Genomic DNA, 12,596 nt, shown 5'->3' with positions numbered 1-12,596 from the left:
ACTTTATAGATGTTTATACATATGTAGACTCCCACATGTAGATTTCCCATAGATGCATAAAAATCCGCAGTTTACTGATGTTATTTCACAATATTTTGTGTCAAAGACATAACATACCCGTAAAAGGCTTTTTATAAATCTTCAAATACATACTTTCATAAGTCACTTTATACCTGCATGGCTAATGAGCTCGATCGCTTTTTTTTATATATACATTTCTTTCAACTATTATTGTTATATTTGACTTCTTCATAGAGCTTTTTATTACATTTACAAATACATTGTTAGATCTAATAAATTAGTGCTACACATATGAGATTTTACTGAATCCTTAGAGCTATAATTCTTTCATTGTATTAGTCTTGCATCTTGGTTCTTTGTCAGGATACTTATCTTTTAGTTATATTCGAATCCTGTATGATATTTTATTGTAGCTTATTTTAATATCATACATACTTGCTTGATTACGGAAACTTGTATTTTCAGTTCTTTTCGGCAATACTCTAGACTGTTAGGCCTTTTCTCACAACTTTAATTAATATCGTGGATGATAATTCAACTGTTTGGTTGTTCTAAAACTTGATAGAATTACATATTCTTTGAATCTTCCATTTAATTTTCTTTGCTTTCTATTAAATCTTTGTTGATATTATAATTACATATTCCTTCATCTAAACGTATATAAAGCATCTAAGAATTTTACAAATAAAATAATAATAATATTTTCGTAACAAAGAACATACAATAAATATATTGTAATACAGAAATATAATCTTTTTATGGAGGTCCAAATTACGTCAATAAAGAAAGGACAAGAAAGAGAAAAAACGATAGTACTAGAGAAATAAAAACTGACATTTTTAGCTAGCTTAAGTAACTATGAAACTGAATAACTGACTAACTAACTTAACTAGAAATATTTCTCAATATTGAAAAAATATATTACTTTCATATGGAACCAATCCTCTTTCAATAGAAATTTCCCACAAAATTAAAGGATCACTAAGTTTTGACCCAAAAACTGTCGATATTTGAACTGATGTAATTTCATGAAAAAAAAGTCCTACCTTGGTTTATTTTAAAAGGCGAAACTTCTACTTTTATACTGTTAAACTTAGTTTTCTCAAAATGGTCTTTTCTGTTGCAAAACAAAGTTGAATCAAGTTACTTTTTTCCATATGTTCCTTTATTTTCGTAATTCTATAGTATTGTATCGCGCTATGCCCTATTGATGTCATAATATAGAATACTTTTTTTTCTTTTTTTTTTTGCACATGGAGAAATCCTCATGGGCACTCCGCTGCTGCTAATAATCGGTAACAGCAGAGAAGTGTCGGACCCGTTCCGATTAAAACTTCACGATGACCATCCTACGCGTATGACAGGAGTGCTCCAGGAACCTCTTATGAATTATCTTCTGTTGCGAATTATCTTTCCCGCGTCCTCTTATTCGAGCCAGTCCTAACAATTCCCTGACTGTTGAATTTTGGCGTTGGGGGGAGGGGGGCATTGCCCCTAGCGCTATCCCTCCTAGTTGCGGTCCGTTGGGACAACGATGAAGCGGCTCTAGGCCGCCTGACCGCCATCCCCCATAATATAGAATACTAACTATAGCAGTACACTGTATACTGTAATACTATTTACCAAATGTCCAGCTGGACAAATTGTAAAGTACAAATTAAATAATAAAGCAAGTACGAGACAAAAAGAAAAAAAAAGACTGTATTACTATACACACACTCAGACACTGCACAACCGGTATGTAAAATGTAAGTAAATGCAAGCAAGATTCGACCATGCAATCTCCTCGATGGTCTGTCTTGAGTTATTCCAATACTAGCGGCACATTTTTCATTTAAAGTGGGATAAAACGGCAAAAAAAAAAAATAGCGCATTAGTTTCTTGTAATTTCGTTTTAAATGGGAGACGTTTATAAAACGTTTTCAAAACGAATTTCAGAAAGAATTTGTAAAACTCCGTAGAGTCCCCTGAATTTGTAAAATTTGGAAAGGAAGAAAGCAACTTAAATTTCTCACATCGTTTTACAACAAAAAGAGATCTTTAAAAAAGTTCGGGGGTATGAAAATAGGGGTTTCACCCATTAAAATGAGTCTAGGTAGTCTGTTGTACGATTCTTTTTCGTGGAATTACAGCAATTTAAATATCGACAACATCTTGATCAAAATTTGGCGACCCTTTAATTTTATGGCCTAATGTTTATTCAACATAAAATTATTTTTGTATTAAAAATATCTTCAAAATAGAATTCGAGCGGTTACCACATATATGTATAAATATCTAAATCAAGCTACTCCGGATTTTGATTTTATACTTGTTCACAAAAGATCTTAAAGTCATTGAAATTCACAAAGAACACCGTTTCCTAAATAATTATTGTATGTAATTATAAAGAAATTTTATTCTATATTAAAATATCTTCTATTTATTTAAAACGAAATAAATATATACATAAATCAATTAGAAAGGAACTACGCTTTATATCAGAAATCCAATCCAAAATAATCAAATGTACTTCACATGTTTTCATAAATACTATACACGACTAATCTTTTAAATCACCAATATATAAACATAACAATAATGATAATGAAAAAAAAATAATAATAAGGCACGTAAAAAATAAATAGAAATAACGACGTATTACGCATAATAGAATCAACAAAAGATAATAGAATCGTTAGCTCACAATTTTTGGAAAAAGAAATTTAAACCGTTTTTGATGCATTTCGTATTTGATGTAAAAATGTAATATTTTATTGACACTGCATTCCATAATACAATCATTGATAGTCTGACGTATAGATAAAAATTACAGGAAATTCATTTAAACAACATCGAGAGTCAAGAATATAAACATTATGTGTGGATGTATGTGTCTTTTACGCATGTTTAGTAGGAATGACACGTTTAAAGAGGAATGTTTGGACTTGTCGAAAGTTATTTTTTCCAAATTACTGAGTACGGTATGCATTCCGTACAATGCAATACATTACAATACAATAGAACCTTATTTATATACCTGCAGATTACGGTCGCGCCGTATCGTTTATACGAACAAGAGTTAATGCTGAGCCTTTATTATCCGAACTACAATCGAGCGTAATTTCAATTGTATTGGGTCGCCCGGAAAATTCGTTCCGATTCTTAAGGAATTTGGTTGACATGAAAGACAATATTGAAAAGTTTTTCGCCGAAAAACCTGAGAGGTTGTGGAAGGGTGGAATATTCAAGTTGTGTGAAAGATGGAGAAAGGTTGTGGAACAAAATGGCACTTATATAGTCCCATAAATGTATATCAAATCGGAATCGAAATGTAAATTGGAACGAACTTCCCGGGCGGCCCAATACATACATGTACAATCAAATATTCTTATAACGAATATACTAATATATATAATTATTTGTTTTTATCCAAAATACTTTCAGAGATTTAGAGATTTTAATATTTGAAGAAGAATATTACGTATATAATAAAAAGAATTGGAATGAGTGCTTTAGATACATACGTATAGTGAGCCATTATTGTAGGAACTACATATTCGACTATTCGAAATGGATTGTCCCCAATTCGTACAGATAAACGAGGTTCTACTCGATTCTACTATTGACAAATCGCCCGTTTACGTGTTGACCTTCGATACTGTTTAGTTAACCTTCCCGCCCGTTACCCTATAATTTGTCGTGAAAATTACTGTTTTCGTACGTGGAACATCCATAAGCATCTGGACATTTTGGTCAATTTGTAATAGTATTTGCATTTCAACAAAGTGTACAAATTAATGATGAATGATTATTTACAAGCAATATTTACTACCTTCTCATGGAATTGGAATTATGAGATTATAAATTTAATGTACATCTGAAAAGACGTACATAAGAACAATATATTTTACTATTTACTATATGTATTTCTATTTTTGTTTATTGCTATACATACATTCACATTTAAATATCATTATTTGCATTAATGTCGGACTGTCTGTCATTCGTTATCTTACTTGATCGAATTGTCTACCATTTAAAAAAAATTGATGTGACTTATGGTTCAAAAATGAAAGAACTGGAATGAAAAAATCTTGTCCACTTAAATATTTCAAGATATAATCTTGATACTTCGTCAAACATCGAACATATCGTTCCTCGTTCATACATTTCGAACACTAAAGATGTTTATGTGTAAATATTCCTTCAAAAACTATTTTCATTACTTTGATATTATTATTATATTACAAAAGATTTTTAGGTAGTGACACATTCTAATAATCAGAAATGAGACCTATCCACTATCCAATACCGATATTGTAAAAATTAATCTATTTTAGCTTGATACCGAATGAAAATTAATAGGTTCTATAAAAACAACATGTCTTGTAAGATCCACAACTTCATAATTTAATTACATGCAGTTCTTCTGCGATACGATTACATTTCTAATGTACTTACATATACTTACTTGTAATGGCTCGATTCGTTCGAATATCAAAATAGTTATCTAAACCTGTAAGTTCCTGTTCCATGATTCGAAACCAGTTTGTAAAGATCGAATATTTGGCAAGTACAATGAATGAACTATTATTTCTTATGAATAGACTGCTGATTTTCATGCATTTAACTATAGAAAATTAGAAAGTGCAAAATTACACAGAATGCGTAATATTTGGTAGATAAAACAATTGATAGAAAGTCGAGATTCTATATTTAGAACGAACCTTGGGTATTAGATTCGATTCGGATTTATAAGTACCTGTTGAACTTCCCATTACTATCACTAATCACATGTTTCAGCATATCTTTATCGCTTTAAACGTTCTATACATTGAAACAACACAATATGTATACAATTCCGCAACAAACTTTAGAATAGGTCGTCAAAGAGTTAGTTACCAACATCCGGTCGTAGTAATAGCTTTTGAGCTCTGAAATGTCCGCTCCTCTGACCGCTATTGTCGTCTTAATGCGACTTCATCAAAGTTGCTCTAGCTCGTTATCCACTGACCTTTGCACGCATTATGCTAATTGTAAGTGTTCATTTGAGAGTTTCTTTTGGTAGTTTCTCTCGAGAATACTGTCGAATTTTATTTTTTTTATTTAATTTGTACTTTACGATTTGTCCAGCTGGACATTCGGCAAATTTTTCTAGCTTTACTGCTAAATAACATATAGATAGCTATTCCCAGCTATCTTCGAATTCTATTTTATTTCTTTAGTGAGGTCGGTGGAGTGTATTCTCTTTAGTCTTCTTTATATGAGAGTTTTGCTTGCTTCAGTAGCCAGCTGGTTTGGATGTGTCGCCGTTCTTTCCTTGTATTTTTTTGCGTATCTGCTGATTTCTTCTTTGACCGTTGGTATTTTTAGGTCTTTGCGTATATCTTCGTTTATGACATACCATGGGGCGTTGACTATTGTTCGGAGTATCTTCGATTGTAGCGACTCTAGTTTATTTATGTGACATTGTGTGTGTATATTGCTGCTGTCCCCCATAGTGGTATTCCGTACGTCCAAATTGGTTTTATTATCGTCTTATAAATTTTTAGTTTATTTTCCATGCTAAGTTTAGAGTTTCGACTAGTTAGCGAGTACATCTGTCTTCTTTTTATCCATATTTTGTCTATAATTAATTTAGTATGTTGCTTCCATGCAAGTTGTGTGCCTAAGTGGAGTTCTAGGTATTTAACTTGCCTTGTTTGTGTTATGTGCGTGCCATTCAATTGGATATTGGTCGTTTCCGTTTTCGTAGTGTAAATGTAATATGGTTGCATTTACTCGGGTTTGCTTTTATTTGTTTTCCTTGAAACCATTTTTCTATTTTTGTGATATGCTCTTGTAGTAGTGTGCCTGACTAATACAGCCGTGTCATCCGCAAATGTCAGTATTTTGCTGTTGGTAGTTCTTGGTATGTCGGCCATGTATAGTGTGTATAATATTGGTCCTGAGACGCTTCCTTACTGTACCCCTGCATTGATGTCTTTAACTTCAGAATATACGTTTATTTTTACTACGAAGGTTCTGTTGCTTAGGTATGATTTGAGTAAGTGGTGGATTTGTTCCAGGAAATGTTTTTTGATTGTTTGTAAGAGGCTTTTCTGGTTCACTTTATCAAATGCTTTCTCGATGTTCATGAAGAGGGCTGTACAGTATTGTTTCTTTTCTATTGCTAATAAAATTTCGTTGACGAGCCTATGCATTTCCTCTATCGTAGAGTGTTTGTTTCTCAATCTAAATTGGTGATCTTATTGTTGAATTGTGTGCCCATTTGAGAGTACCTTGGAGAATTTCTACTCTCAGGCAGACAGTAGAAAACTCGCCGAAAGCTTAGTACCAACCAGAATTCCCAAAATCATGTCCATTTTAGATTCTTAATAGAGGAAGAAAAATTAATATCGGATCACCAATTTGGATTCAGAAACAAACACTTACTCAAGTCAAGATAGTTGGCAGATCGCTTGTCACCAGCAATCTTTCGCCTCACAGCTTGGCGATTTCGAGTTGTCGACTATCGATTTTCTAAACATTCACTCAAACACCCTGTTCGAGGTCCCCATCGATGCCTCAGTCTACTCGTAAATTATGGTAAGGCTAAATAGCGGCGGGTTATAGGCCACAATATCGTTAAGAAAATGTGTTGTCGTTGATATGCTTTTGAAATAAAACAACGATAATAATGAATATCTCCAGAGCTGATTTTCTGGCGTGAAAAACTTAATACTTTCCTACATGGAACAACGGAAAACATCGGCCAACGCATAAGGACATATTGATATGTATGATTTTACAATATTTAAAAGAAACTTAATTGGCCTCTTTAGTTTCGACGTGTTTCAAAAGTTTCTTTCTTCTTCTCTGTCCATATTTCCTAACTTTGCCTAACTAATAACCTAACCTAACATTTCCTAACTTTAAAAGAGAGCAACAGTAGTGCGTTACATTTATATGGGAATCAATTCCTTATAATTTTGAAAACTTACCTACTATTATTAATGTTTGTTTTATATAATTCACTCTGAATGTATAGATATTGAATATCAATAGAACTCATTTTTCATATTTTATTTTTGTATATGAAAATCTCGCGAAAAAATAGCCTTGAGAAAAAATTCTTTCCACCGTTACATTTATCCCTTCACATAGGAGGCAGACATTTAGCTCATTTCATTTAGTTGAGACACGTTAGATATGTGAGTTCGCTGTTGAGTGCCGAAGCGTGCAGACGTGTGTCTAGTGCTCTGTGAAGTTAGTAAAACAAAACGAGACGCCCATCCGTTAAAAGTGATTCGAAACAAACTTAATCCAAGTGTTTCTTAACTAACCAGTGGAAAATCCAACGCTCCTAATCTCTGATCCGTATCATAGCCTCTCGACTAGTTATTTCAAATTGAATTAACTAGATCGATGATGGCCCAAGTATCCCGACCAGGCTCTCTTGAGCAAAACCACAACTGCTCCGCTTTTCCTCCTCCGTGGCAAAAGGACAATATATCCCTCCTAACATTCGAGACTAAAAGTATCAAAAAGCGTAAGTTAGAAATAGTTAAAACAAACGCAATTACTAGCCAAAACGAACAGACAACAAGCGGTGTAGATACCTATAATAGATACGCAATACTAGAATCCACTAACGACTCTGTGGACACAGCTTAAACACCAACAAACCAAAATACACGTAAAAATCCCCCTCCCCCACCTATCTTCATTGACGACGTCATCGACATTCAAACAATGGTAAAGTCCATTGAGAAAGAAATTAACAAAGAAGACTACAAACTTAAAATAAACAATAACCAAGTCAAAATTCTGCCGACTAACCCAGAATCCTACAGAAAAATAACTAAGCTACTAAAAACCGCAAACGCAAACTACCACACGCATCAACTTAAACAAGAAAGATCTTAACACTATTCTTCGCCTTGAATACTTTCCTAAGGCCTGGAAAATCTCACTGATTACCCTCATCCCTAAACCCGGAAAACCGATATATGAAACTAGCTCCTATCGCCCAATCAGTCTTTTACCGACCCTGTCTAAACTATTCGAGAAGATGCTAGCGAATCGACTCCTTCCACTCCTAGAGGATCTGAAAACAATCCCAGATCATCAATTCGGCTTTCGGAAACAACATTCAACAGTAGAGCAAATCCATCGCATAACCCACGTGATCAGCCAAACCCTTGAAAAGAAAAAATATTGCTCAGCGGTATTCCTAGACATTCAACAGGCATTCGACAAAGTATGGCATGAAGGGCTACTATACAAACTTAAAAAAATCCTACCACACACCTACTAGTCTATCCTAAAGTCCTACCTAACCAATAGACAATTCATGGTTAAATGCTTAGACGCCACTTCCGCAACATTCCCAATAGAATCTGGTATACCCCAAGGCAGTGTCCTTGGACCCCTGCTGTTCTCCATCTACACTGCCGATTTACCTATATCAACTGAGATAACAATAGCAACATTTGCTGACGACACAGCGCTATTAGCTTCTCACGCAGACCCGGTAATTGCCTCATCCACTCTCCAGCGATGTCTCAATTCTATGGAAAAGTTTCATAAATGGGACTTCAAAATTAATGAAAAAAGATCCTCACATGTAACCTTCACGCTCCGAAAACAAACCTGCCCCCAGGTCACCATCAACAATACAACAATTCCTAGCAAGAACTCAGTCAGACACCTGGGCATGACCCTGGACAGGAGACTAACATGGCGAAACCACATTACAGACAAAATGTAGCAACTGAAGAACAAACTAGAAAAATTCTATTGGCTCACGGGCAGACGCTCCAAACTAAACATAAGAATAAAATTACCCTCTACAAGACCGTAATAAAACCTGTCTGGACCTACGGAATCCAACTATGGGGAACAGCAAGTAACTCTAACATTGAAATACTTCAACGCTTCCAATCGAAAACGCTAAGATCCCTAATAGATACACCTTGGTATGTTACCAACGAAACAATACATCGCGACCTCAAGATACCCACAGTCAAAGAGGAAATAGCAAAATATAGCGACAGAAATAGCAAAAGAGTCAACAAACACCGAAACCCCCTAATCATGGAACTACTTGATACGACGGACCAGATCCGCAGGCTGAAGAGACACTACCCGCTAGACCTAAACACTAGATTTAATTAGATACTTATACTAAATAATATTTATTTATCTATTAAGTAATATTTACTTACTTATAACAAGTACTTATAAATTATACTTATCTATAATAAGTATTAATTATTATAAATAATTAGCCATGTCGCTGCGCCACGCCAGAAAAATTACTGAAAATTCTCAATGCGAGAATTGATTGTAAATTTCAATAAATAAATAAATAAAAAAAAAAAAAACGTTAGATATGTAGTAAATACGATAGCAAGTACTAAAATATATTGTTACCATATGTTTTAATGGATAATCTAAATTTATAGTTTGCTAATTCATTCATTATTAATTTTGTACAATTTGCAAATCGATATACTATTCTGACACTGACTACTGGCAAAGTTATCGTCAAAACATTTTATTCAGCGTACTGAAATATTAGAAAATAATAGACTAAATGGACTGATTAACATGAAATCTTATCATCTAAACGAGTTAATTTATGTAACAATATTTCCTCTAAAGATCAATCTTTTCTTTTTCGTCGTAACACTTATCCGCTTACTGTTTTTAGCAGTTTTCTTATCTACCGATATCTTAACACGACTTGAAGAAATAAACACACAGAAGTCGAATCATTTGGAAAAAGAAAATGTTTCGCAACCCATGCTATTTGTCTACTATTCTTTGCATAATTAACGTCATTAACCTAATAATATAATAATATTATTATACGATATATTACAGAAAATAACTTACAATATTCTTAATTTCTCTTGATATTCACGGTGTAACGCAAAAAACGCCTCCTCCTCGTTAAACTTTCACCGATGTTGAACGAGACAGTCGCAAATGACTTGACAGCGATCGAACATTTGTCTTCGAGCTTGCTTGAACTGTATCTTTGACCATTGTAATTATCGGAAAAGTAGGCAGCACCCGATAACCCAAGATTATCATTTTCATTATCGGACAATCAGCATACAAACATGGAACCATGACAGCTTTGTGATAACAGGATGACCATCACTTGTATCTAATTGTTGAAAGTCAAAAGTCGATGGGAGGAGATACAATTCATGTAATTTTTCATTTGACTTTATTTATCGGGAACTATTATATCACTGCATGTACACAGAAAGTTTGCTCAAAAAACTTTTCAGTCAATTTATTAACGAGATACGCAGATCCTAGTCATCAAAATAGCAATGTATTTAGAATTTCTCTTTTTTAACTACAATATTGGAAAACCTGTATAAAATTTTACGGATCATCTTTATCTTCGTAACTAATTAAAAAAAACTGGCGACCTCCACCATGTCCAAGTGTGCGTCAGCAGAAATTTATTACAAAACACGTACACTGCAGTAAATTATTAAGTTTCTTGTGTTTTCAAGCGTTCCAATTTTACTCAACAATTCCAGAAAATATATTACGTGCAGTACTTGAGTAATGAGTAGATAAGTTACATAAAGAAATATATAAATGGTACCTATTTGCTTTATATCTCAAAACTTGTTAATGATCATTTCTCTCTGCGTATTTAATTGTAAAATCACGTTCGTGTGTTTTGGAACATTGTCATACGAAGCAAAATCATCATGTAAAATATCGCTTACTGAAAAAACTACTTTCTACTTTCTAATACATATGTGTTGCTGTCTTTAATCGGTTGATAATAACGATTCAAATAATAACGATAATAACGATAACGAAAGCAGTTAAAGAAATAAATCAATAAACTTAGAAAAAATAATAACGAAAATGATATTTGAGTATATCGTCACGAGAAATATAGTATAAGCCACTTAAATGAAGATGGTGTGCTTCGTACTATACAGTGCATAACATGTGATGAGTATATATCTGACTGTGGATCCAAAGGACTTGACAATTTCTAATGTTACCGTCATTAGTTTAGATCAGAGGCAATATCATATACTACTGTAAGAGGAATTAAATCCTCCCAACTCTAGAAGGACAGCATTTTACTGGTTGCTAGACTATAAAGGATCACGTGTAACGGGTCTCTTCTCTCCGGCGCTTGTACATCACAAATTTGCAGCAAGCCTCAAGGAATTTTTCCTCGGACCGCACCTTCACGAAGAGCCTTCTTTCGTCTTCGAGTCTTCGTCTGCTTTCGTCAACGAACGATCACCGCTAGAACGAAATCACTCATCTATCAACTATGTGGAACACATTGTTGTATTCGCCTTTCGTACACTTCGTCTAACCAATATATATGGATCAATATATATATGGGTCAAAATCAGAAGGAGAAGAAATTTTATTTTATCTTTAATTTAAGCACCATGTTTGAACTTTTAAATTCAATATTTGTTATTTTGTGTTCATTATAAAGACATTTAATATATACAATTTTGATTATATGATTTCTTTCATAAATTAAAAGGTTAGAAACTTAGAACTTTAAGCATATCATTTTGTACGAGTTCTCCATATTACATGCATAAATGCGTTCATCCCGTGACCGCGGCTACGTCCGGCGACTGGCTATCGCCTTGAGCCCAAGCTCATTATCACAAATCTTGAACAAACACAATCGGATCGAAAGACGACAATTGTTTAATTACGCCTATGACAGAATCTAGATTACGGTGTTAAGGGATTTTCCCAGGGTTCCAAAGGGAAGGCTCCGATGTCCTTTCATCTCCGACATATATATATGTCGGGGTGAGAATGGAATTTTGGGCGCGTGACAATTCTTCACGTGAGTTATCCATTGTTTAACACAACTAAGATTATATTTTCACGTATACACAAGTCCACTACAAAGATTAACAAGTAATAAGTCTAGTGAATAATAAACTTAACAAATAATGAAGTTAGTGGAAAATAAATTGAACGAATAATAAATTAAACAAATAATAAAGTTAGTGGATAATAAGTTGAATGGTTAGTAAGTCTAACAAATAATAAAGCTAATGAATAATACGTTTAACGGGTAGTAAGTTCAATGAATAATATGATTTACAAACAATAAGTTAATAATCGTTATAAACAATAATTTTGAGTTCAAACGAATCCACGATCAACGGGATGACTCCTGATTAAGCGTAGCCTGATCTTAAGCACAGAAACACGACGTGTCACTCTCCAAAGCAGTCACAAGACGAATGCTCGCCTCGTCGAGATCTTTCTCGCTGTACGATTGCATTTTGTTTTTCTATACCCGTTTGGAAGCATCGAGAAGGTTCCAAACACCGTTGTTAGGCAGACTCGTTGGAAGCATCGAGAAAGTTCCAAACGCCGTTGTTAGGCAGACTCATTGGAAGCATCGAGAAAATTCCAAACGCCGTTGCTAGGCAGTTTCTGCCTGAGTACATCCCGTGACCGTGGCTACGTTCGGCGACCAATTGTCGCCTCGAACCCAATCTTGATATCACAAATCTCGAACAATTACAGCTATGATAAAATCCAGGCTAGAGTACTAGAGGATGTTCCCAAAA

At 34.1% G+C, this 12,596-nt stretch overlaps 2 protein-coding genes across 2 annotated transcripts in view; one reads left to right on the top strand and one right to left on the bottom strand.

Annotated features, from left to right (window-relative positions):
* Positions 1-10,022, bottom strand: part of ZnT77C (Zinc transporter 77C) — a 28,164-nt gene extending 18,142 nt beyond the window's left edge. Inside the window, exon 1 of the mRNA XM_069117504.1 lies at positions 9,886-10,022. The gene's annotated coding sequence lies outside the window, so the exon portion shown is untranslated. The remainder of the gene's footprint in view (positions 1-9,885) is intronic.
* LOC138182030 (polyprenal reductase) overlaps positions 5,496-12,596 on the top strand; it is a 39,684-nt gene continuing 32,583 nt past the window's right edge. The window contains exon 1 of the mRNA XM_069117512.1: positions 5,496-5,513. The gene's annotated coding sequence lies outside the window, so the exon portion shown is untranslated. The remainder of the gene's footprint in view (positions 5,514-12,596) is intronic.

This window comes from Bombus flavifrons, chromosome 7, assembly GCF_040668555.2.
Source record: "Bombus flavifrons isolate JBK064 chromosome 7, iyBomFlav1_principal, whole genome shotgun sequence".
NCBI classification, from domain to species: Eukaryota; Metazoa; Arthropoda; class Insecta; order Hymenoptera; family Apidae; genus Bombus; species Bombus flavifrons.
Note: the sequence above shows the minus strand (reverse complement) of the source record. Positions and strands in the feature narration are given on the sequence as shown.